This window comes from Rhinopithecus roxellana, chromosome 2, assembly GCF_007565055.1.
Source record: "Rhinopithecus roxellana isolate Shanxi Qingling chromosome 2, ASM756505v1, whole genome shotgun sequence".
Taxonomy (NCBI): Eukaryota; Metazoa; Chordata; class Mammalia; order Primates; family Cercopithecidae; genus Rhinopithecus; species Rhinopithecus roxellana.
In genome coordinates, this window is record NC_044550.1 from 32527163 (window position 1) to 32540914 (window position 13752).

Consider the following 13752-nt stretch of genomic DNA (forward strand, 5'->3'; position numbering starts at 1 on the left):
AGGGAACAAATCAATATTTCAGTTGTGAACATGTCATATTTGGGATGTCTATTACATGTTCAACTGAAAATACCACGTGGAAATGGAATATTATTGGATGCTGGAATTTAAATAGATCAAGAACAGGATACATGTTTTGGAGCCATCCACATCGACTCAGTATTTAAAACCACTGGAATGAGAGAATTCAGCTAATGCAAATATAGACAGAAAAGAACATTGAGGACTGAACTTTGTGTCTTTACAACATGTAAAAATCAGAATACTTGGCCGGGCACGGTGGCTCAAGCCTGTAATCCCAGCACTTTGGGAGGCCGAGACGGGCGGATCACGAGGTCAGGAGATCGAGACCATCTTGGCTAACATGGTGAAAATCCATCTCTACTAAAAAATACAAAAGACTGGCCAGGTGAGGTGGTGGGCGCCTGTGGTCCCAGCTACTCAGGAGGCTGAGGCGGGAGAATGGCGAGAACCCGGGAGGTGGAGCTTGCAGTGAGCTGAGATCCGGCCACCGCACTCCAGCCTGGGCGACAGAGTAAGACTCCGTCTCAAAAAAAAAAAAAAAAAAAAAAGTCAGAATACTTGCAAAAGAAGACTAATAAAAGAGTCACCAGAGAAATAGAAGGAAAACCATCAGAACATGAACATTCAGAGGCCAATTCAAATATACTCCATGAAGGAAGGATTGATCAATAGAAACAAATGCTTTTGAAGGATTGAAAGAGAAAATGACTGAGCACTGATTATAGAATTTGAAAATATAAAGGTCATGGGTGACTATGAAAAGGAGCATTTTTTGGTGAAGTGATAGAATAGATTCAAAGGAACTAGGTGGAGAATAGCATAAACCTTTTTGATGAACTTTGCTGTAAAGAACAGAAAAATACTAGAAGAGGACACTAGGACAAGGGAAGTTGTTAATGGGAATTGTCTAAGAAGTGGATGAAATTGATGATGCAATAGAGTGAATAGATGACTGCAAAAACAAAGACCATGAATAGAAAAGATCATATGGGGTGTAATGCACAAATGGAAGGACTGAACTTAAGAGGAGGGGTGATTTGGGGGTGGATATGTATGCTCGCTTTTCTTTGCACCTATTTATGCAATAAAATAAAAATGCAAGCTAATCAGCTGAGATTGATGGGCAGGGAGGGTGTTTTGGCTGTTGGAGGAGAGAAGGGAATGGGTAAACTAATCCTTTCAAAGAGTGGGAGAGACAATGGGACAATGAAAAATGGGAGGATTGCCAGGTAGCTGTGATGTTTGTGGTCATGAAGTTCAAATGAGATGTTAGCAAAATGATGCATTTTTCTGCAATCATATCCACCTGCTGTAGTGCAGATGGAGAAAAGTCTGAAAGTTGGATTCAACCAGGAGAGTTTGAGAGACAATGAAGACTGGGGCAAGAACATTGAGGGTGGGACGTGACTAGAAGGAGGGACTAAAGAATTTAGGTAAAGTAACAAGGAAGTTGAGGATAGTGAAAAGATTCAATTAGACTGGAGGTTCCATAGGGGTCCAAAAATTGGTGTAAACAGGGTATAACAGTACAAGCTAGAAAAGAGACAGTGGACTTGCATTAGCCACATATTATGCTCATGCATAGTGTTGAGTGAACACGTCTGAGTGAACATTAAGTTAAACATACCTACAATTCCCACAGCTTTTGTACTGTGGAGAAAATATTTGCTCAGTTGAGTGAGCAACAGGCAAACAGTGATATGCTTTTTAGAGAATTGCAGGTATTACAAAGGTGAACAGAAAATAGCTCACGGAAGAAGTGAGTATTTCTTCTGACTCAAAATTGATCCTTAGAAACTTTCAGCTGAATTTTCAAAATACATCTTCTCTATTCTTTTTTTCTGCACAATTCTGTTTACCCTGGGAAAAGTGTCTTAATATTGTCATTAATATGTAGAAATATGTAAAGTTTATTTTATATTGATTCAATCAAATAAATATTTAAAGACATAAATCTTAGCATGTTACCTGTCCAGATTAAAGTCTTCTATGGCCTTCTATTACACTTGGAATAAAGTCCGATCTCTTTTCCATGATTTATTCATCCCCACGTAATCGAGGTCTAACCTCTCAGACCTATCTCCCTGATATCTGCCTTCCCTTCCACAGGGTCCAGTGACACTAGCTTTAATGTTCCCAGAAGACTTACTTCTGCCACTTGAACCAAACTCTTCCTCCTCGAATGACTTTTTGTGGTTGTGAGCCTTTAGTAGGATTTCCCATGATCCTCATTTCTGGTATCCACGTCTATGTGTAACTCCTCCTCTTGTGCATCAGCTATACCTATTAACTCAACTTCTAGTGAATAGAATGTGGCAAAATTGGTGAGAAGTCCCTTTTGAGTGTAGGTGACTTCTGTTTGGGGTTCTGTCTACTTTTCACTCCCACATTTTCCAATCCTTCAGTCTGAGGGAAGTCAGCTGCTCTGTTGTGAGTAGCCCACATGGCAAGGAAATGATGTTTCTAGCCGATAGGCACGGAGGCTCTGACGCCTGTCAACAGCCTGTGAGGGAGTCTAAACATTTCGTCTTCTCGCTGAGCCTGGAGAGAATGACAGCTCACTGGCTGATATGTTGCTTGTATTCTTGTGGCAGACCTCAGGCTAGTGGACCTTACTGACTAAGCCACACCTGGGTCCTGACCCACAGAAACAATAAAATACAAATGGTTTGTTGTTTCACGCCACTAAGTCTTGAGGTAATCTCTTATGTGGTCATAGATGACTAATACACTTGTTCTTTTCACTTGCACTTCAGATCTAACATCCATTTCTCTCCTCTCAAATGGAGTCAGCAAACTTTTTCGATAAAGGCCATATAGTAAAAATGTTAGGCTTTGTGAGTAATACAGCTTCTACCACTACTACCCAATCTGCCATTACAGCATGAAATCATCAGGAGACAATAAGTAAATGAATGAGCGTGGCTGGGTTTCAAGTAAATTCTATTCACAAATACAGGTGGCAGGCCAGCGTTTGCCAACTCCTACTCTAAGAGACATTCCAGGCCCCTTGGTCTAATGTCATTTCTCACACACTGAAGTCACTCTCATTTTAGCTTCTTTAATTTATTCTTTTATTGTCCTTCTCACTGGAATGGAATCTACTTGAGAGCATATTGCTCCCTGGGGATCAGAACAATGACCAGCATGTTAGACAGTTAATACTGAATGGGTATTTACATGGATTGATTTGGGTAAAGCTGGAGGAGGACTTCCCAGATGAGGAAGTACCAGGAACCATGCCACCAGATAAAGACATAAAAAAAGATAAAAACACAGTGCTACATGTTCATATATGCCATATCTGTCCTGTCAAAGAAAGGCATTGATTGATCTGTGCTCTTTCAAAGGTCAAAACAGTGGAAATCACAGTCTGGTAGCAACCTCTGTATCAAACTTTCCCCGACCCCCAGATACTGTTAATTCCTACCTTCTTTTTTCTATTTAATACCCACAAACATTTTAAAATATATAATTATTGAAATAGTTTTTTCCAATACTAGCTTCCCAACTAGAATGTGAATTACTTGAAGGCAAGGGCAATGCTCTTTTAATCTTTGTATGTGGAACCTGTTTGCCACTGTGAGTGCTCAGTAAGTGCTTGTCTGTCATAGTATGTTCTCAATAAATCAATGCTGAAGAGAGAAATGGAAATAGGGAGGGAGTGGGGAAAGAAGGAGTTAATTCCATGTGAAGCACAAATCTAAACCTGAGACATGTTCAAGTTAGCTGGTCTGCCTCTACTCTCAGGGAATACAACTTCTTTTATGTGATTTGTCAAGATAATTGCCTTAATTTTGCTGATAGAAAGAACCATTAGAAAATGGTATTGAATTTTTTCTCTCCCTGCAGGTGCCAACCCACTCTTCCTTTTTCATTTACCATGTAACTACTGTATTTTACTGTGGCAGGGGGCACATAAAGTTCCATCTTTCTTATGAAACACTGCTGTTGTTATTCTCTGTAACATTTCAAAATATTAGAATATATAACAGAGAGAACAACTGCACTTGGATAGAACTCTTTGCAAATGAGTAATAAAGGCATCATATACTCTTTCCAAGGTTATGGTTACACAAAATTCTTAATGGAATTTGCTCATAAACAGGAGTCAGAGAGATAAGAATGAGTTGAATTTGGCTTTTCAGCTATGTAGCAATGTATTAGATTATACCTTACAGGGTTGGTGCACATACTTTTATCCAGATAATGATATGTCTGGCTCTACAAATAATATATGTTTGTTCTTTCAGCTTAGCAAATTACAACATGGTGTTTGGGGGCAGGGTATAGTTTGGATACCATTGTAACTAGCAGTTGATCTTAATCTGTACTGTTTTTGATTATATATAATTTATTTTAATTGCAGAGCAGCACAAATTTCAAATTTAACTTTGGTATGGCTTTCCTCACAACATAATACAGAAAAATCACACTACAATTGGTCTTTATTGCCATTTTGGTCTAACACAGGCCATTTGATTATGAGCATTCTGTGTTATAAATAAATCAAAAAAGAATGAAAAATTGTGATGACTTATGTTGGACTTTAAATTTTGTATTTCTGCAGGGATGCACATGCATTGTAGAAATTATTTTTGAAAAACAGGAAAGACATGTCAACTATGAAATCATTTATAATTATAATGTTCGGAGATAACCACACTTTATATTTTGATGTTTATGCTTCTGATCTTTTATATATTTCTGTTAAATAATTAATAATGAAAATCAAGATCAAACTGATCATAATATTTTAGATATTTAGGCATATTATTCTCTGAGAGGTTAAATAAATATGAAAATAAATAGAAAGATACATATACCTTTTTTTATCTGTGTTTCTGCATTTCCTCACTAGAACATAAACTCCCTGAGGACAGATTTTTTTTTTTGAACTCTTCTATCTCTATTGTGTAAGACAGGGCTTGGCACTTATCTGTTCAATGAGTGAATTCATAACTCACATTTTTGCATTGCAATATGTTATCAAGAAATTTCAAGAATATCAAGAAGAGTTTTAGTATTTAAAAAAAATTATTTTAATGGCTATGAGATTGTGCCGTAATTCACCAAACCAGTCTTTATTTGATGGATACTGAAGTTCTTTCTAACTTTTACCTACATAAAAATAAAATATTTGTTTATGTATTCTGATGGCATTATTCATTTGTTCTAGTTAAATAAAATTAAAATTGCTCTCCCAATTTTATTTAATAGACCAGAATGATATTGAATCACAATAATTGCCTTAGTAATTCTTGAACCCTGAATTAAATAGACACTGTCTGAAGTTTATAATTAAATTTAGTGTTGGGTTTGGTTTCATATTATATATATTCTTATCATTTTAAAGAAATATATACCTATTTTTATGCTACTAAAAGATTTTTTAAACATGTGGTATGAAATTTTATCAAAACCCTTTGGCATTTGGTCTATTAATATGATGATATAGATTATCAAATTTTTCTAATGGTAATTTTTTAACATGTAAATTTACTTATGGTATATTCTATTTTATACACTGTTGGATTAAGTTAGCTGGTATTTGATTTGAATTTTTATCCGTTTATTTATAAGCAAGATTTGTCCATACTTTTCTTTTATAGAACAGTCTTTGTCAGTTTTTTATTAAAAAGCTTGGCTAAGTTCACTGAGACGGTTCATTTAAATTCTTTCTATGCTCTGGAATGGTTTATTTATATGAATACTACATGTTACTTGGAAGTTTGAAGGAAATCGCCCATAAGACTCTTGAGAACCATGTCTTTTTAAATAGCTGAGTATTTGAAAATATATTTCCATTATGCTATGACAATCGTTTTGTGATGATGTTCCTCTTATAAAGTACAGCATAACTGAAAGTTCCTGGAAATACAGTTTTGCCAAATTGCACAATTTTCTTTATTTTATGACACTGAACCTTTAATCTGCTAATCAACAATATCAGTCTCTGAAAGGATAATAGAATATACAATGTGCCCCAAACTCATTTATTATAGAATCCATTTCCATTTTTACATCACAGTTTTAACATCTCACAAAATAAAGAAAAACTGTCAAAGTGGCTTAGAATATAACTCTATGGCCATCCAGCCAACATTAATTCCAGGCTCCGGTCTTGATTTGTTGTGTGACCCTAGACAAGTTACTCAAAATAAGAATATCTAACTGAAAGGATTACGAAAAGAAATGTGCATAGTAGCGTGAAATATATCACATTTTTTACCCTTCTTATGGATTATTTTATCTCCTTTCTCATTTCAAGGTTTTTTTGTGTCTCTCTTAATGACTAAACAGACATGATCCTTTTTTCTTTCAAAGCCTACCAGTTCTATTGTTTTACATTTCCTAAATTTCTCATTTCTGATCTTACATTTTTATTTACTTCTTCTATATTCTCAAACATGAGAGGCTTATGTCAGGCATTCTCCACCCCTGTTCCGAAGTCAAGAGGCTGACCCGGGTTGCTACTTCTTCAAAGACCAGACCCAGATCATGAGTTCAATCACTGGAAGGGGAAATTGTTATATTTTCCTCTCCCCTCCTTTTAAAAGCAATATAGTATAAGTTCTACCTTTATTTTCCTAGTGCAGTGCTTACCTCAGTATGTTTTAATATCATATATCAACTTAAATTCTCTCAATATTAGTATCATCAGTTAATGAAAGTCTCTCGATTTCCCTAAATTAGATGAGAAAATGAGAACATTTTACTCCGCTTTTGTGCCTTCAACAACAGTTCTTATTAAAATTTCCCTTTTACAATTGTGTTGAGATTTGTATTCAGTCTTATACCCATATCCATAAAAATCATTATTTCCGTATGAAATTGTGCTTCCACCAACTGTTTCATAACATGCCTCCCTTATTTTTGAATACAATTACATTGAAAAGATTCCTAGGTAATTTCAATGAATCTGCATTTATTATTTTAGGGAGGAAAATACATTATTCTTTTCTGCAGAACTGAATTTTGTTGGTTAATATTTTATGTATAAATTTTGCATATATAACCGCAAGAAAGATTGATATTTAGCTTATTTGAGGACTGAATTACTTATTTTGTAACATCTTTATTGATATTTCACAAAATTTATTTTTACTTTGCTAAGTAAATTAGGGATAATTTTTCTAGGGCTGTACTAATTTAAACATTATCCATATCATTCCCTTAAAGTCAGACTCAATTAATCTTGGAATTTTTTTTGTCAGTGGTAGATCTTCTATGATTTTTCCAAATTTTTATCTCTTTTGCTGTCTACAACAATGCTTGTAATAGCGTAGGTGCTAAATAAACATGTGTTGGATGAGCAAACCAAAGAATCTTTTCTCTGCAACTCATCTATTAAGTTTTCTATTTCGCCTTGAGTTATTGTGCTAGAAAATAATAATTCCTAGGCAATGATCTGTTTCTATCTTTCTCTCTTTTTGTTAGTTGTTGAAGTAGCACTCTTTTTAAAAATTATTTTTTATGGTATTAAAATAGCACTAAAAAATTATATATATTTAAGGTGAACAGCATGTTTTGATATACACATTACATAGTGAAATGATTACTACAGTCAAACAAATTAATATGTTTATCATTTCACATAGTTATTTTTTGTGGTAAAAGTACTTACAAATCTACTCTTAGCAAATTTCCAGTGTATCATACAATATTGTTAGCTACAGTCCTCATGCTGCACATTAGCTCTCTGGACTTACTCATCCTACATAACTACAAGTTTATGCCCTCTTACCTACATTTCCCCATTCCCCACCCTTATGTCCCTGTTGCTGGTAACCACCATTCTACTCTCTATTTCTGTTTATTGGAGTTTTGTTTATTAGTTTGTTTTAAATTCCACATGTAAATGAAATCATGCAGTGTTTTTCCTTTCTGCATCTGGCTTATTTCACTTAGCATAATGTCCTCCAGGTTCATCCATGTTGTCAAAAATGGCACAATCTCTTTTGTTTTAAATGGGTGAATAATGTCTATATAGATATACACACACACACTCATACACACACATGCACACACACATATATAGTGGATGTATATCACATTTTCTATATCCATTCATCTGTCAACAATTACTTAGGTTGTTTCCATATCTGTATCTTGGCTATTGCAAATAATGCTTCAATGGGCGTGAGGGCATAAACATCTTTATCAGGTGGTGATTTCATTTCCCTTGGGTATATACTCAGAAGAGGGATTGCTTGAAACCTCTTCCAAGTACTTGACACATCTCCTTTATCATTTCAGATCATGTATATTTATATTGTCTTTAATAAAGATCTCAAACATTTGATCTGTTTTGTCTTTCCATCAAACCAGCTTTTGTCTTCTATTTAATTTCATCCTTTATCTTCATTAATTACTGCCTTCCTCATTTCTTTGGTTTACATTGTACTTTTTAATGTAAGTTATTTAGGTACTATGTACTTAATTTCTTAATTTATGTCTTTTTTCCCTCTAATAATGAATTGATTTAATTTCTATTGCATTTCAATAGATTGTAATTTTACTTTTGATATGAGTGTTAGGAGAATGTTCCTCAATTTCCTGGTGATTAAAATATTATCTCTGAAGCGTTTTTTTTTCCAGGGGTAATAATCACATAAGATAATCACTTTAAAGTGGAAATTCAGTGGCATTTAGTACAGCCACAATGATGTGTAATCACCACTTCTATCCAGTTATGAAACATTTTCATCCTCCCAAAAGAATCCTTGTACCCATTAAGCAATCAACCCTCATTCCTATCTCTACCCTCTTCCCCCACTCAGGTTCTGGAAACTACTAATCTGCATTCTGTATCTGTGGATTTATCTGTTCTGGATATTTCATATAAACTAAATCATACAATTGTGACTTTTTGTGCCTGACTTCTTTCAATTAGCATGACATGCTATCTGCAACAACCAGTTCAGGAAACCAAACCATAGCCCCTGTAGCAGTTGGCCTAAAATGGCCAGGACTTCATCAATAGCTGAAAGCTATTCTAATTCCTCTCTATCCCACTGGAAACTTAAGGTCAACCAAGGAAAGTCAAATATGCTTCCCTAACCAATTATATAGGATGCAGCACTTCTAATTAGCCTGCCTACAGCTTCCCATTCGAACAGCCTCCAATAAGGGCATACCTGAACCTTTCCTTTTTTCTTTACTCCACTATGAAGTTCTCCCACTCCTCTGCCTGCTTTTGAGTTTCTGTCAAACACAAGTGATGGTAGTTGACTCCCTTGCTGTAGGAAGTGCCGAATAGATAGTCTTCACATGTGCTGACTCTGGTGGTCTTTATTTCCACACTCAAATGTGCTGTATGGATTAGCAGAAACCCAGTTTCAATCTCACTGTATCCTTTCCCCTTTCTCAATCTTGAGAATTCTGCTCAGTTTCATGTATTGTTTGATTAATTCTTTCTCAGGTGTTGCCCTCAATTGAGATACATTGCCAACAGGTTTTTAAAATTCTTGCACATCATTAGATGTTGTCCTATGCCTTGTAATGTGCATATGGACAGGATTCCTTAGGTACAGTCTTCCCTCTTGGTTATCAGTAGTCCTCATCTACTGTCTTAAAGTTTCTAGTTATGTGAATGAGAAGTGTAATTCTTTTTCTTTCAGGGGAAAATATTTTTTAACACTTGTCTTAGTTGATTTTGTGTTGCTATAACAGAATATCTGACACTGGGTCATTTATAAATATAATAATTTATTGTTATTTATAAAGATAATAATTTATTTGGCTCACAATTCTGGCTCAATTTGGCTCACAATTCTGGAGGCTGTGAAGTTCAAGATTGAGCAGCCCATCTGGTGAGTGTCTTGTGCTGCTTTAACTCATGGCAGAAAGTGCAAGAGGGAGTGAGCACATGCAAAAAGACACACAGGAGACACTAACCAGTTCCCACAAGAGAACTCACTTACTCACTGGAGAAAGCATTCATGAAGGCAGTGCCCCCATCAACCAAACACCTCCCATTAGGCCACACCTCCTAACACTACCAAAGTGAGAATCAGATTTCAACATGAGTTTTGGCAGGGAGTGGGGGTAATCACATCCAAACCATAGCAACATTTACGTTTTCTCATAAACCTAGGAGCTCAGGCATTGTACCTGGATACATTGGGTATGTATGTCTTCTTACCAGTCTTGAACTCTAACATCCTCTTTACCTGTAGACTCAGGTCTTTCATAAGCCTACGTAAGCTTTTTTTGTTGTTGCTATTTTCTTCCCCTAATATGTTCCCTTTTTACCTTTTGGCGCTTCTATCACTTCTTAAATCTTCTATGCTTTTCTTCATGATTTGTGTCTAAAATTATATTCATTTAAAAATAAATTTGCACGTGATCTGCAAAGCCTACTAATTTAGTTCCCTATACAGGTCACTCTTCCTCACTTTACTACTGAATTATTTATTTCGGAAATTATTATTTTTACCCCAGGATGTCTCTTTAGAGCTTCACTGAAATCTTCATAAGTGTTCTATTTTTTATTATTTTTATAATCAAAATGTCATCTGTCTCCTTCAGCAGTTGTTTTACTAGTTGTGCATTTTTATTCATTGCCTTCATCTTCATATTTTTTACTGGGCTCCCCTGGGCTTCTTTAAGTGGCTTCTTGAGATTTTATAGATCTCCAAGGCACAAATCCTTTGGCCTCTTGTGGGGTAGAGTGAAGAGGTACACTCATGCAGAACCAAAAACTACCTTCTTAAGGTGCCCAGAAATCTCCTTTCAGAATCCACCACTCTCTGGCCTTTGGCCTGGGCTTCTTGATGCTAACCTTAGGTTTTTCTACTCCAATAGAGCCAAAATAAAATCCATTATTTTCACCTGTATCTGGAGACCCACACAGTCTAGCATCACAGTTGCCTGGCACTACATAGAGGTGCCAAAAATGTTGACTCAGGATTAATTTGTTTGAAAGCACAAGAGGGTGATTTTCCAGGAACCATATTGCTGGAATCCTTTTGTCTATAAGCAAAAGTAGATCAAGTATGCATAAGTCACATCATCACTCACTCTTTCAAGCTATATTATGTACACTATCATAATCCCTCTCCTACTCTTTCAAGCTATTTTATATCGCTATCACTTCTTTCAGCTGTAATAAACACAATACCCAGGGAGCACTTAAAGGAAGAAGAGGCTGATCAGCAGCTCAATCTCTTTTTCTTTTGCTCAGCATCCTCAGCAGGTTGCTTTCAGCTTCACAGAGTTGTTTACAAAGACAGAAAGGAAAGAGTAGTGGAGAGGTAATGCTGCCCCCATTCTCACGTAGAGAGCTTTCCTTGGAAGATACCGTCTGTCTCATTGGTCAAATCAGGTTCACATGATTATCTTTAGCTGCAAGAGAGCCTGGGAAAGAGAGTGATTCACATTTTTAACATTTATCATGGTGACAGAAGGAAATTGCTGTTAGGCAGGCAACTGATACGGCTTGCCATATTCTCAGAGGACTATTAGGGGTTAAGTCATGGGGTGGGAAAAATATGCCTCTGGCTACCTAATAAATCTGTTTTCTTGAATTGAGTGATGGCTACCTCCTTCTGCTTGTGGAGTGTCCATGTGTGTGGGGCAGTGTTGAAGACAGACATGTCATTTTCCCAATATCTCTTGTCCTGCTACTCTGCCTCAAGGCTTCATCTGTACTTTGTGCTTAAAAATTCCTCCTGAAATCTGGCATATCTTTGATCAATAGTCCTAGCTTCTAACATTGTTGAAAATGTACATTTGTTTTTGAGATTTGCTAAGAATTTCATGGGAAAGTTGACAAAGGGTGTGGGGTGTGATTTCTGAATGCCCTTGGCTTTGGTGCCAGAATTGGCATCAAGGACTTGGCCCCAGTGACTCCACAATGAAGCAGATGCTCCTTTGCATTCACCTGACTGCATGATGTCAGCGGCTGCAGGCACGGACAACTGATGTCACCCAAGGCAAGGTGAGGGCAGATCAGTCCCTGTTAACCACAATTCTATACACAATATTGAGAAGATATTTTTCAACGTACAGAAAGAAAGCCTAATTGACAGCCAAGAGCTTAGCTGCTCTGAAGTTGTTAATGAACAAGATAATAACAGGTTTTACTTTTTGCAATAGTATAATTTTTCCTCCAAAAATTTCTGCTAATTTTTGAGTTGTGATAAAAGAATAAGTCCCTTAATGTTAGGTGATTAATTTACGCTACACAGATCATATGGCATATAGTGACTGCAAATGATCTAATTCTCAAAGGCAGTTTTTCAGAAGGAGCAGAAAAGGCAAGTCAGGGTTAGCAAAGTCCAGGCAGAGACCTGGACTATACTGAACTCTACTGTTTAGATTAAAAATACTGAATTATTTAAAAAATGAATGTTTTAGCAAATAAGCACAGTTTTATATGGTGAGAATGAAGTTAGTAGTTTGTGATTGTTTGGCTAGCCATGGAGAACCTTCTATTCCAAATGAGGAGTTTATCTAGTCATGATGAAATATTTTGGGGAAGAGGAGTAAAATAGAAAAAAAATAACAATAGGTTTAAAAAATCTTTCATATAACATATTTTCTTCTTAATTCTTAGAGGGCAAAGCACCCATCACCACCTATTACACTGCTTTAGATAAGCCCTAGATGTCTAATTCCCAAGCATAAAACATTCTGATGTCTCATGGTATCTTGCCACTCAAAATGTGGTCGAGAGGCTAGTAGTATCTTATCACTTGGGAGCTAGTTAAAAATGTAGGACCCGTATATCCAGCAAGTAACTGGTTTGTGTGCTCTGAGTGAGGGTCTGAGTCACCTGCCATTTTGCTGGAGGAGCCCCTCGGGCCGTAGTAAACATTTGCAATGTCTTTCATCTTTGAGTGGATCTACCGTGGCTTCAGCAGTGCGCCCCAGTTCCTAGGACTTGACAAGAAATCTGGAAAACTTGTATTCTTAGGTTTAAACAATACAGGCACGACAATTCTTCTTCACATGATCAAAGATGACAGATTGGGCCAACGTATTCCAACACTACATCCGACATCAGAAGAGCTAACAATTGCTGGAATGACTTTTACAACTTTTCACCTTGGTCCGCACGAACAAGCATGCCGGGTTTGGAAAAATTGTCTCCCAGCAACGAATGGGATTGTCTTTCTGGTGGACTGTGCAGATCATTCTTACCTTATGGAATCCAAAGTTGAGCTTAATGCTTTAATGACTGATGAAACATATCCAATGTGCTAATCCTTATCTTGGGTAACAAAACTGACAGAACAGATACAATCAATGCAGAAAAACTCCATGAGATATTTGAGCTTTATGGACAGACCACAGGAAAGGGGACTGTGACCCTGAAAGAGCTGAATGTTCGCCCTATGGAAGTGTTCATGTGCAGTGCACTCAAGAGGCAAGCCTACAGGGAGAGTTTCTGAAGTTTTGACAGTGAAAATAAGAGTATTACTTCTCTAGACTGATCATATTCACAGCTTCCTCATGAACTTTTCTAATAGAACAAGGAAAGCTCTCCAACCATATCTGGCATTGTGAAGCCTAGAGTCTCTGTCAACTTTCTCATCACCCAGTGGTGACATGTGCTCTTCTCCACACCGTTGGGAGGTAATGCTGTCCCATGTGCAGTATTCTGGTCAGTATCCTGGGACTTGGAAGTTGGCAGGATTTGCCGAGTAAAGCTATGTGCCATTGTGGGGCACCTGAAAAGAAAACACGTCTCACACTATAATTGATTTCAAAAGAAAGCAA

General features: G+C 36.6%; 1 pseudogene; it reads left to right on the forward strand.

Annotated features, from left to right (window-relative positions):
- The first annotated feature begins 12797 nt into the window (after positions 1-12797).
- On the forward strand, positions 12798-13424 carry LOC104668642 (annotated as a pseudogene).
- The last annotated feature ends 328 nt before the right edge of the window (positions 13425-13752 follow it).